This window comes from Monodon monoceros, unplaced genomic scaffold (assembly GCF_005190385.1).
Source record: "Monodon monoceros isolate NGI ecotype Baffin Bay Population unplaced genomic scaffold, NGI_Narwhal_1 Super_Scaffold_20, whole genome shotgun sequence".
NCBI lineage: Eukaryota > Metazoa > Chordata > Mammalia > Artiodactyla > Monodontidae > Monodon > Monodon monoceros.
Genome location: NW_021703777.1, coordinates 62,712,490 through 62,725,421, shown reverse-complemented (window position 1 = coordinate 62,725,421; position 12,932 = coordinate 62,712,490).

The following is a 12,932-nucleotide window of genomic DNA, read 5'->3' as shown; positions in this document are numbered from 1 at the left end:
ACTTGGGCACTAGAGTCTACCTAAGGACATTGGTTAGCCATTCTTCCTCCTACTAAATCAGCAAAGTTTTGCCATTTCTCAATTTTCCCATCAGCAGAAAAATACCTTATTAACACCTAACCCCATTGCCCTCACCACCTGATTTTTCTGGTGGCTTCGCAGCAAAACTAGAAAGAGTTATTTTGTTCCTACTAGCTCCAGTTCTTTTTCTCTCGCTGCCAAACCCATTCCAGTCACTCTCCAGACCTCACGACTCAACTGACACTGCTCTTGAAAGTCCATGCTAAATCCAGCGGTCACTTCTCAGTATTCATACCAGCACAGCAGCGGTGGTCTGCCACTTCACCTTGATACACTTCCTTTAATTGACTCCAAGACTCCACACACTCCGAGTTTTCCCCCTACCTCCCTGGCTATTCCTTCCCAGGTTTCTCTACAATTCCTTCTCTCTATCCTGACTTCTGAATGTAGGAATATGCCAATTCCCAGTTTTTGGTTCCTTGGTCCCTCTATCTTTAGATGGTGATCTCATACAGTCTCATGACTTTAAATACTATTTGTATACTGACAACTTCTAAATATATATATCCAGCCTAAACATCATTCCCCAACTCTAGACTCATATGTCCAATTTCCTGCTTAATGTCTCTACTTGGTGTGTAATAGATATCTCGATAGATGTGATTGAATTTCTGATTTTCCTCAGCCCCACACCTGATCCTCCTATAGTCTTCCCATTTTTTTATTACTCAAACTGAAAATGATGAGGTCTTCCTTGACTCTTCTCTTTCTCTCATGCCCCGCAGACCAATCTGTGGTTCTACATCCAGAAGTCATCCCTGTTACATTGACTCTATGAGCTACCATCTTGATTTTAGCCACCATCATTTCTTGCCTAATTTACTGCCCCAGACTCATATTTGGCGTCCTAGCTTTCTCCTTTATTCTCTACAGCTGCTTCTCAGCACAAGCCAGAGTGATCTTTCAGAAACGTAGATCATGCCACTACTCTCTCAAAACCCTGCAACAGGTCCCAATTTCTCTCAGATCAAGGCCAGAGTTACTCCAGTAACCTGCTAGCTTCCCATATGATCTGACCCGCAGTCATCTCCCTTACCTCCTCTCCTATTCTTACCCTCATTCCCTCTTCCTACACACTGGCCCCCTTGCTGTCCCGTATACATATCCGCCGTGCTCCTATTTTAGGGCCTTTGCACTGGCTGTTTCTTCTGCCTAGAGTGCTCCTCCTCCACAGGGCCACGTGGCTGACGCCCGCGCCCCCTTTAAGTCGGATCGCCTGCTGCTGTGTAATGACGTACTCCAAATCTTAGCAGCATGAAACAGCAAACGTCTCCCGTAGTTTCTGTGGGTCCGGATTTCAGGTACAACTTAGCCGGGTGCCTCTGCCTCAAGAATTCACTGCAGTCAAGGTGTCACCAGGGCTGAGGTCCCATCAGTAAGTTTTGTTGTTGTTGTTGTGTTATATAAGAGGGACATAGGCTCTTGTTAACCCAGGTGAATGTTGTTTGTACTCCCGGGATCGCATCCTCTGGAATGTGCGGTAATTTAGAATTGGAAGCACCTGATAGTATCCGGGGGTGTCGGTATGAATAAGTGACATCTGAGTGTGCCATTTTGGCGTGCATGCTAATAAATTTTACTTATTCATAGAGTGTAGACTTATCAAGATCGACAGGAATTTTGGGCTGTGGATAGACCTTAACACTGGTTAGTAGAGGTTGGCCAAGGGCCTGGCTGTCTGTAGACTGAGCGCTTACTGCAACTGCCCTGCAGAATCCAGGCCTATCTTCCATTTTCATGACTCAACAAGATCTGTTTTTATTACCCTAAATTCAAACCTATACAGTAAGTGAAACAAGGAAGCCTCCAAGGCAAGTACTTGTGCAACTTGATGGAGCAGCACCCTGATTTGCCTGCTATAGAAGACAGTTTTTAATAAAAAGTTACAGGCAGAATGAGAGACTTTGCTCCTTCCCTTCATCTCCCACTTGCGGATTAGATTTCCCTAGTCAGCAGTCTTTCATCGTTAGGTCTGAGACAATATTTACAAAATCACCTTTGGAAACTCTGAGTAAAGAATAATGCCATCTTAATCTTGGGTCTGGAAAAGAATTAAGTCCCCTCAGGAAACAAAGGAGAAAAAAAATGGAAATCAATTATGAGATTCTCTTTAAGTCCAGGGAAAGGCAGAAGGATTCCCGCCAAACTTAGGAAGTTTACATACAGGCATATTTAGAGAATCGCTACAGGAAACACAATGCTTACTAACAGTATTCCTCCTGGATCAGACAATCAGATCAGAGTGTTTTACACCGACTTTGATCAGGTTAGTGACTTACATAAAAAGATCATCTGTCTGTGGCCAGGTCTTTAGATGTTACCCCTCTGAAAACAGAAGAATAGCAATTTATCTATTCAACCAAATTTATTTAACATCTGCTATATCCAAAGCATGGAGGTAGGCTCTGTGGTGCGTACCGGGTTATATAAGACACGATTCTTGCTCTCAGTAAGTAACATTTCAGTATGAGGATGACACAGATTTATCAACAACCTATTTCCTTAAGTTAAAGTCATGGAGGGAATCCATCAGTTTCATCATTTCCCTACCACCTCATGTTCTTCCAGTTCAAATCCTGACACTTGACAGACTATGCAACCATATGCAGCTTCGTGAGCGTATGAGCCGTGCAGTCTCACAGGGCCCTTCTCTCAGAAGGACCCCACGCTTGGTTTAATCCTCTGCTGTTCCTGTCTTGAAATTCTTAATAGTTTTATTTTTGAACTTGTGTTTGGTAAGTGAAGTCTGATAGGACAATGGAATATGCACGTGAACAGTGGAAACATAACCAGAGGTTATGCTTGCACGTGCGCAGAGGGCTCAGGCAGTGCAGGCAACCCAGCATGCACACACACGCCTCCGAGGAGCTCGCCGCAGCCGGGCAGGTTCCTGGGCCTGCACGGCAGTGGGGATGGTGGCGGCAACAGCAGAAGCGGAGGCAACGGCTGTGGCATCCCTGGCTCGACAGGTGGGAAGGGGCTCTGCACGGGGGCAGCACCAGGACCTGCAGTGGGAAGCCAGCTTGCAAGTCCCTGTCATCCACACAAATGAACTCATCAGCCTGACCCTGGGACAGGAACTGCTGGCACTCAGGCAGCAGACTTTATCAGTAAGTTAGTACAAAATACATGAACAGGGCTTCCCTGCTGGCGCAGTGGTTGAGAGTCCGCCTGCCGATGCAGGGGACACGGGTTCGTGCCCTGGTCCGGGAAGATCCCACATGCCGCAGAGCGGCTGGGCCCGTGAGCCATGGCCACTGAGCCTGCGCGTCCGGAGCCTGTGCTCTGCAACGGGAGAGGCCACAACAGTGAGAGGCCTGCGTACCACAAAAAACAAAAACAAAATACATGAACATTGTAATAAAGCCTATCAGGGAATTATTAGAATTCTTAGAGGATTTAGAATCTCTAGTTTTGAAAACTGCTGCAACATGGTGAAGCAAATAACCACACATGTAGAAATAGAAATTAAATATAAAGATCATCATATTCTACAGAAAATAACACTAGAAAGATGTGGTATATATATAGTGGAATATTACCCAGCCATTAAAAAGAATGAAATTTTGCCATTTCAACAACATGGATGGACTTGGAGGGTATTATACTTAGTGGAATAAGTCAGATAGAGACAAATACTGTGTGTTATCACTTATATGTGGAATCTAAAAAAGTAAATATGAATATAACAAGACAGAAACAGACTTGCAGATACAGAGAACAAACTAGCGGTTACTGCTGGGGAGAGAGGTAGGAGGAAAGGCAATATAGGGGTAGGGGATTAAGAGGTACAAACTACTAGGTATAAAGTAAGATACAGGGATGTAATATACAGCACAGGGAATATAGCCAGTATTTTACAATAACTTTATACAGGTTATAACTATAAAGACATCGAATGACTATGTTGTACACCCAAAACTAATGTTATTGAAATCAACTATACGTTAGTTTTTAAAAAACACTATTTTCATTTGAAGGTCTGAATGAACCAATTGTTAAAGAGGAAGGCAATTAAATCTTTTTCCTTGTAATTGAAGCTACGACAACAGAAAGCATGAACAGGGCTTTTGATTTATACTCAAACCATAAAGTCACTTTCAGTTGCTTGTACGACCTCCACAAGTTTCAGGAAACATTTCCCCATGTCTGAGGAAACATTAAAATGCCATTATATAAATTTATACTTAAAATTAAATTCAGACTTACATAAAATGTATTCGTGTGAAAAATCTGTTTAGAAAAATAATTCCACAAGAATCAACACTAGAATAGACTAGAACTACTAAAATTTATATCTCAAAATGTTATTAGAAATTTATCTGTGTTGTCACAGCCTATAAAATTTTCTTAACAGTTGCATCAGCAGAAAGATCCTTTTCAGAATGCAAATGGTCATAACTTGTGATCTTGCATTTGCCGAGAGTGACTGATATTTCTTTCAGTCATATCTCGTGGGGAAAAAAACTGTGAAATGAATTTCTTACCTGTTGAAAATGAAAAAAAAATGACAAGTATAAATCTTAATTTGCAGACAGGTGAGCCAGAAAAATTTTCATGATCAAATCACATTAATATACTGTTGTTGTTTATGGCATTATATAGAATATTGACCCCCCCAAATATATTTTTGCAATTTTTAAGTTCACCGAGTTACCCGTTTATCACCATTACCCCTATTACACTAGTACCTTTAACTGCACTTTTTTCCCTGCTTTTGAACAGGGGTCCCACATTTTCATTCTGCACTGGGCCTAGCAAGTTATGTAGCCAGCCCTGGTCAGGTCAGAGAATGACAAATTTTCATCATAAGCCATTATTGAAGACAGTTTGTGCTATGAATGCTTAAGAAGTATAGAAAAGAGCAAGATATGCAAGAAAATGCATGTTCTTTCTTTATTTTTTTTTTTTTGCGGTACGCGGGCCTCTCACTGTCGTGGCCTCTCCCGTTGCGGAGCACAGGCTCCGGACACGCAGGCTCAGCGGCCACGGCTCATGGGCCCGGCCGCCCCGCGGCATGTGGGATCTTCCCGGACCAGGGCACGAACCTGCGTTCCCTGCATCGGCAGGTGGACTCTCAACCACTGCACCACCAGGGAAGCCCAAGAAAACGCCTGTTCTTAATGTGTTCCATACAAAAATCTATCAGCTGGTAGGCATTTTACCTATGTTAAGAGTAAAATAATGTAATACTATGGGCCAGAGTGCAGAATTTGGCAAAAGGAAAAATCTGTTATTTGATCCAAAACGGACGTCACAAAAGAACAGTTGGGGACAACGCCTCCAATGGGTTGGCATCCTGATTAAAATTATAGTGTTTGCCGTCCAAAGCATGAGATTAACAGGAATAAACATCCATTCAAATGAGGGTCAAACTCATACTTTGTAAGCAGTAAGTCGGTCAGATTGTCCTGTCAGCATTCTGTGACTTTCAAGTACGAAGAGCTGTTTTTCCCAAAACCAGAGAAATGGCACCACAGTATGGGCCCTCCCCTTCTAGGATTCTTCAGAACCGACGACTTCTAGTGAACTTTACCGTAGATACAAAATCACCGTAGAGATGACTTACATTTGAAAATGAAACATCAGGGAAAAGCATTTAAACCAGATAAACCAAATTTGCTTCCCATAAGGCTAACAAAAAAGATCCACTTCATTAAAATTATTTTTGTGTGAAGATTGTTACATAAAACAACTTTAAAAGAAGATGCACATTTACCCAAAACAAATTTAGTTCTGTCTTTCTGACTTAATGAAGTTATGGATTTCTAAGTGATATAATTTGTGTTATCAGTGCTTTTAATGGGTCACATTTCTAGTACCTATAATGTTAAAATAGACTGAGAAAAGCTGCAAGCATGTACAGAATTACAGAGAAAGGCATCATAAACAATGTCTACAAAATTAGGAAAAACAAGCACAATACATATAAAAATGAGAAAATAAATACTCATATAAAGCCCTCTTACAAATTAGTGACAAAATAACTGCAGCAGGCCTCAGTTTTCTAGGCTGACTGTATCAAAGTTAGATTTGAAAGACAAAAGCAAGTTTAAAAGAACTGTCTGAGGAGAGTGTGGAAAAGAGTGGCATTCCTCTGTCTGGGTGGTCCTCAGGGAATACAGTGACTGGTGGTTAGGCTTTATTAGCCAAAATGCCCTGCCTGCCCCCTCAGCCCGCCCTACTCTCCCTAAACCACTAGCACCAGAAAGCTTGGAATTTACAGTGAAAATAATGAGCTAGAACAAGGTCAAAGAGAAAAGGATGTTTATCAGATACCGTCAACACAGTGGCAAAAACAAAAATAAAAACAAACACACATACACAAAAACCTGAGATTAGCTATTTATCTAGGTATAGTCTCCCAGAAAGGGTGGGACTGCAGGCCTCTTGTTATCATACATGTGTGATTCCAGCTGTGTGGAGGGTATATGGGGTTGTTATATTCTAGGGCTATAAAGAACAGAGCTTCGGCTTGCTCTAGTGTAGGGGAAGGATTGCAAACGGGCAGGCTGAAGCCCAAATCAGACTCATGGGTGTTATTTTGCCAGCACAGTTTTGAACATTTTTTAATGGGCGGCTGTGATGGTTAGTTTTACGTGTCAATTTAGCTAGGCTATGGTGCTCAATGGCTTGTTCAAACACTAATCTAATGTTGCTTGTGAAGATGTTTCGTAGGTGTGATTAACATCTGTAATTAGTTTACCTTAAGTAAAGGAAATCGCCCTCAGTGATGAGCGTGGCCTTCATCTGATAAATCGAAGTCCTTGAAAGCAAAATCTGAGGTTTCCTGGAGAAGGAATTATGCTCGAGGACTGCAATATAAAAATGTTGCCTGAGCTTCCAGCTTGCTGGCCTGCCCTAAGCATTTCAGACTTGCCAGCCCCCACAATCACCTGAGCCAATTCCTTAAAATAAGCGTCTTTCTCTGTACACACACACACACACACACACACACACACACACACACACACACACACGTAACTGCAAGGGAAGTTGGGAAAAGTGACATTGCAGTTAACAGTGGCCACGCAGCTAGGTTCTAGCCAATAAGATGTAAGCAGATATGCTTTGTGCCAGCTTCCTTAAAAGACACGTATCCTGTGGCCCTTCTTTTTCCAGCCAGTCCTCTATCCTGCTGTCTGGACCAGGCCGTTAGAGCTCTAGCAGCTATCCTGGGTCATAAAGATAAAGGCCACACCCTAGGAATGATAGAGCAGAAGGCTGGAAGGAACCTGGATCCCTGATCCCTTGGGACCTACTACATTAGTTCTGAACTGCCTCTCACAAAGGAAAACCTTCTTATCTAATTCATACCAGATGATGTTCTAGATTTTCTGTTACATTTAGTGGAAGGTAATCCTAGTTTAAAAATTAGAAAATATCACATAAAAATTCTAATCCATGGCTTCTCCCTTGACCATTTGGAATATCTGATACACATGGGGTCATGCTCCTCATTTTAGCAACAGCCTAGGGCAAGATAATGGATGCTCACCTGCTTTAGACAGAGCTGGAGACCCCATCAGTTTCTTTTCCTCTGTTTAAATTCCTGAAGGCATTTGAGCTTCTATTCCTGACATAGATGATGGGGTTTTACTTCTGTGTGATAGGCCCTTGCACAAACTTATTCTGTCCTCTTAGGCTGTTTCTCCAGCTACTTTTTTTGGAGAATAGGAAGGATGGAAAATCATGGATGCCAACCTTATAGCTTGGTCTTTCCTCTCTGCATCATTTGCAGCAGGAGCATTCCCAAGTTGGTGTAGTCCACAAAGGAAGATGTGTCTGATGCAGGGGGAAACGGGCCTTCCTCTGCCATTTGAGATACTGCCTCATAGTCCTATAGGCCTGCCCATGGGAGGAGCGGGACAGGTCTCCGTGTGTGCAGACTTCTCATGGTGGGGAAGCTCTACTCAAGGCTTGGGAGGAGGGATACAGAGGGTCTTCCACTCCATGGCTGCAACAGTCTTCTCATTTTAAAGACCTTCATTTAGTCTAATGAATTTGTATTCCTGTAGTCCACATAATTTTGACCCAGTTTCTCACTAATATACTCAAGTTTTATTTTAGTGAAAGTGTATTACCCCCCACCCAGTTTCCAGCCATCTTTGCCCTTTATAGCATCACCAAACTTCCTGCATTGACTTGACATGACCTAAGAGGATTCCCCCTAATTTGGGGGATGGAGGTTGGAGGCCCGGTTGCTGTCAGACCTAAATGGACCTGGGAGGAGAGATGTTCTGACCAGAAGGGTTCTTGGTGAAGTAAAGACTGATTTTTTTTATTTTTTATTTTTTGGCTATACGCGGGCCTCTCACTATTGTGGCTTCTCCTGCTGCGGAGCACAGGCTCAGCGGCCATGGCTCACAGGCCCTGCCGCTCCGCGGCATGTGGGATCTTCCCGGACCGGGGCACAAACCCGTGTCCCCTGCATCGGCAGGCGGACTCTCAACCACTGCGCCACCAGGGAAGCCCTAAAGACTGATTCTTATCTTTGGCTATGAATGAACTCAACGACACTAGGATGCAAGGAGAAAGTAAGATGAACTCTGTCTCTCAGAATCAGGCTAAGGACAGAGACTGCTCAGGCCTTTTGGGTGTGGAATGAGGCTAACCTTCAAAGGGGAAGCTATGACAAGATTAGGAATCTGTGTTTTCAAGCCAAACTATGTCTATTTCTATATCTAGATTTGTCTTTGCCTTTTCTTTTCATTCTCAGAATTTCGTTAAACCAATGATTCATTTATATCTGAGTGTCTTCAATGGCCAGGCACTGTTTTAGACCTTGGAAATACAGTGAGCAAAACAGGTCGGATTTCTGCCCTGATGGAACTTACCTTTTAGTTGAGGGATACAGATAATATATATAACAAGTAAAAAATTAGATAATCAAGGTAATTTCAGATAGTGATAAGTGCTATGAAAAAACTAAAAAAAAAAAAAGGCCAACTTAAGAAAAAAAAAGGTGAGACGGAGAGCAACAAGGGGGAAGGGAGCAATCTACTTTAGATGGATGGGCAGGAAGTTCTCTTTTGAGGAGGTGATATTTACCCTGAATGACCCAAAGAAGATCTGAAAAAAGAGTACTCTAAGAAGAGAAACAGCAACTACAAAGGTCCTGAGGTAGAAGAAAGCTTGGTTGGGCTGACACATGAGGTAGAGAAAGCCAAGAGATGAAGTCACACAGAAGGCAGGGGCTAGATCCCATCGAACTTTAATTCAGACTTGGACTTTATTCTAAGGGCATTAATTGGACTTAATTATAAGGGCATTTAGAAGCCATTAAGATAATATTAAGCAGGGGGATGAAATGACTTATATTAATTTTGAAAGCTCTCCCTGGATGCTGGTTAGATTATAGATTAGCAAGAGTGCAAGCAGGGAGGCCAAGTGGGCGTCGTTTTAACAGTCCAAGTAAGAAATGACACCTAGTTTGGACAAGGTGGTAATAGTGGAGATAGAGGGGAACAGATTCAGGATCTGCTTTAGAGGTAGAGACAACAGAACTTGGCAAGTGGATTGGATATGGAGTAGGAGAAAATGAGAGGAATCTAAAGGGGTTTGCTGCTTCCATCTACTGAGATGGAAGCCTGAAGAAGGAACAGCTTTTTGGAAGAAAATCAAGAGAACTCTTTGTCCCATGCTTTATTTGAAATGCCTGTGAAACAGCTAGATAGAGATGGTGAACATGTTGTTGGATAAATAAGAATTCGTGGAGACATATTTAGCATCCTTTTTGGAATTTTCAGCCTGCTTGTGGAAACCTAGGAAAGTCCAAGAATGACCCTAAAAGGGCAGTTCCCCTTTCCTCTGGACCAGTGGAGGTGCCCTACAAGGTCCAGACCCCATCATCTAAAGGGTTTTAGCATACCTACGGGTAGCGATAGGCTTCATTTCACATAGTAGAAGTGCTTTAAAGAGTTGTGCAGGTCCAGCAACTTGTAAATTGCTCTCTGTCATTCACTTACATTTCAGTTTGCCAAGCACCTTCTTAATTTTGAATGATCTTCAGTTGACTGTTAGCAGGAAGTTTCTGGTTTCTGCTTCCCCCTCTCCTTTCTCATCACTTCGTGCCCTGGCTTTTCTAACCAGCCTTTCCTCTGTAGACTGTTTCAAGTTAAAACACTTATAGTCACCCTTTGATGATACTGGAGTGCAGGGAGAGGTGTCTAAGAGAGCTCAGGAAATAGCTCATCACCTCTTCCTTACTTCTGAAAAGCTGAGGAAGAAAACAAAGAGTGAGACAGGCCCTCAGGAGTGACTTTAGGTCTGGGAGCCAGGTGTGCTGAGCTACTACTGAATTTCAGAATTAAGAGGTGTCCCCATCCAGTTCCAAGCAGCTCTGGACTGGGAGTGAGCAGACCGCAGGGAGAGCAGCAGAAACTTGTTTTTCCCTGTGGGCTGCACCTTCCAAGAGGACAAAGGTGGCAGAACTGGGCCCAGTATGCTCAGTTACTCTGTCCAAATTTACTTTCCATCATCAGAGGTGAAATGGTTAAGCCTCAGAAGCCAGGAAACAATCCTCCTCATGGAAACTTGGAGTGGAGAGAGGACATTCTCCCCTAATGATAATGGAAATGTTCACCATTAATTGGCTGCTTTTATATGTTTGGCTTTTTAGTAAGTAGGACACAGTTAAGTTCAACAAGCAGATATCAAGCACAATTCTGCCACTTATGAACTGTGCGATTTTGGGAAAGTTACTTGAGCTGTCTCAAATTTCTCATTTGTAAAAACGAGTTTAAGAGTACCTGCCTTGGGGGCTTCCCTGGTGGCGCAGTGGTTGAGGGTCCGCCTGCCGATGCGGGGGGCACGGGTTCGTGTCCCGGTCCGGGAGGATCCCACATGCCGCGGAGCGGCTGGGCCCGTGAGCCATGGCCGCTGAGCCTGCGCATCCGGAGCCTGTGCTCCGCAACGGGAGAGGCCGCGGCGGTGAGAGGCCCGCGTACCGCAAAAAAAAAAAAAAAAAAATAAAGTAGAATACCTGCCTTGAAATAGAGACACAGATGTAGAGAACAAACATATGGACACCAAGGGGGGAAAGCAGGGTGGGTGGTGGTGGTGGGATGAATTGGGAGATTGGGAATGACATATATACACTAATATGTATAAAATAGATAACTAATAAGAACCTGCTGTGTAAAAAATAAATTAAAAAAAATGAGTACCTGCCTTGTGAGATCATTCATGTAACACATTCAGTGCACTGCATGGATCAGAATAAGCACTCAGTAAAGATTTCCTGCTACTACTATTACTACTGTAATGATGGCTATCACTATTAGTAAGTTAGGAAATCAGCTAGGTGCCAGGGATATAAAAGATAAAAAACATAATCTTACCATCTGAAGCTCAGTAAGGAAAAAAAACATTAAAATACAGTGTAGGGCTTCTCTGGTGGTGCAGTGGTTAAGAATCCACCTGTCAATTCAAGGGACACGGGTCCGAGCCCTGGTCCAGGAAGATCTCACACGCCGTGGAACAACTAAGCCCGTGCACCAAAACTACTGAGCCTGTACTCTAGAGCCCGCAAGCCACAACTCTGGAGCCCGAGTGCCACAACTACTGAAGCCTGCGTGCCTAGAGCCCGTGCTCCACAACAAAGAGAAGCCACCACAATGAGAAGCCCGTGCACTGCAATGAAGAGTAGCCCCCGCTCACCACAACTAGAGAAAGCCCGTGCGCAGCAACGAAGACCCAATGCAGGCAAAATAAATAAATAAAATTTATATGAAAAAAAATACAGTGTAATGCACATGTAGTAGGGTTTCTTACCAGAAGGGTGCCTACCAGTGATAGCATTTTAGTGAGACTCTATCTATGCAGGCCAGGACATAAATAAATAAATAAAAAATAATCTTGGAATTGCTGAGCCTCCTACATCCTTATTGGTTGGGGTCAAGTAAGTACCTCTGTTTGCAAGAAAGGTATCAGGAAACTGCTTGTGTTTTTAGTTTTTTTGTTTTGTTTTGTTTTCCAAAGGAGTTAGTTACCAGTGAGGAAGAGAACAATGATAACTATAAATCCTCAAGGTGGTGAAAGCTAGAACCAGCCCTGATGTAGCACTCCTGGGCATGGAAAGAGCTGATCACTTTGGAATCTGACACCTGGAGCCTAAACTGGCTGAGGAGCCTGAGGGCCCTTGGATCAGGGTGCACTGGAACAGCCTGGAAGAGCCCCACTCTGGCCAAGATTCTGACACTGTCACTGACCCCACTGTGCAGGTCCCCCCTGAGGGCAAGGCTTTATGTCTGTTTACATCTACTAAGAGCTTTGCTGCCTTGCCCTTGAGCCACCCCTCACTCAGTGGCTGGTGCATAGACATCCTGCAGCTTAACCCGTAATTCCTCATTGCCACATCTGCCAAGGTGGCTGGGAATTCAGCCATGAGTACTTCCTGTTAGAGAGCTCTGGAGTGTAGGGGCCCATTCCAGAAAATAAGCCAAGCACCTTCCAGGAATCCAGGACACATGGCCAGTGTTGCTGCATTCACCCTTCTGTCTCAGTCATTAGACTGAGCCAGCAGACTTCCTTTCAGTTACCTCTTAAGCTCAGCAAATGCTGTAGGCGTAAAGGAGAGGGTGTTGGAGGGAGGATAGTTCACACCTCTGGGTTCTCTACTAGTTTGTGAGACTCAAACGTTTGCATCCTAGGGATGAACTGGGAGGCACAATAGTTGTATGCCAAGCTGTATGGCATCCTAGTTACTAACACAGTAATAGAAACATGTATAATCTACAGTAGCATGAAGCAAGGACTGATGAATTCTGTAAGAGGAGGTGTTGGGGGAAGACTTCTGAGTGGTCAGGCCTGAACAGGTTTTGGAAGTATGAGTAGGAGTTTACAATGAC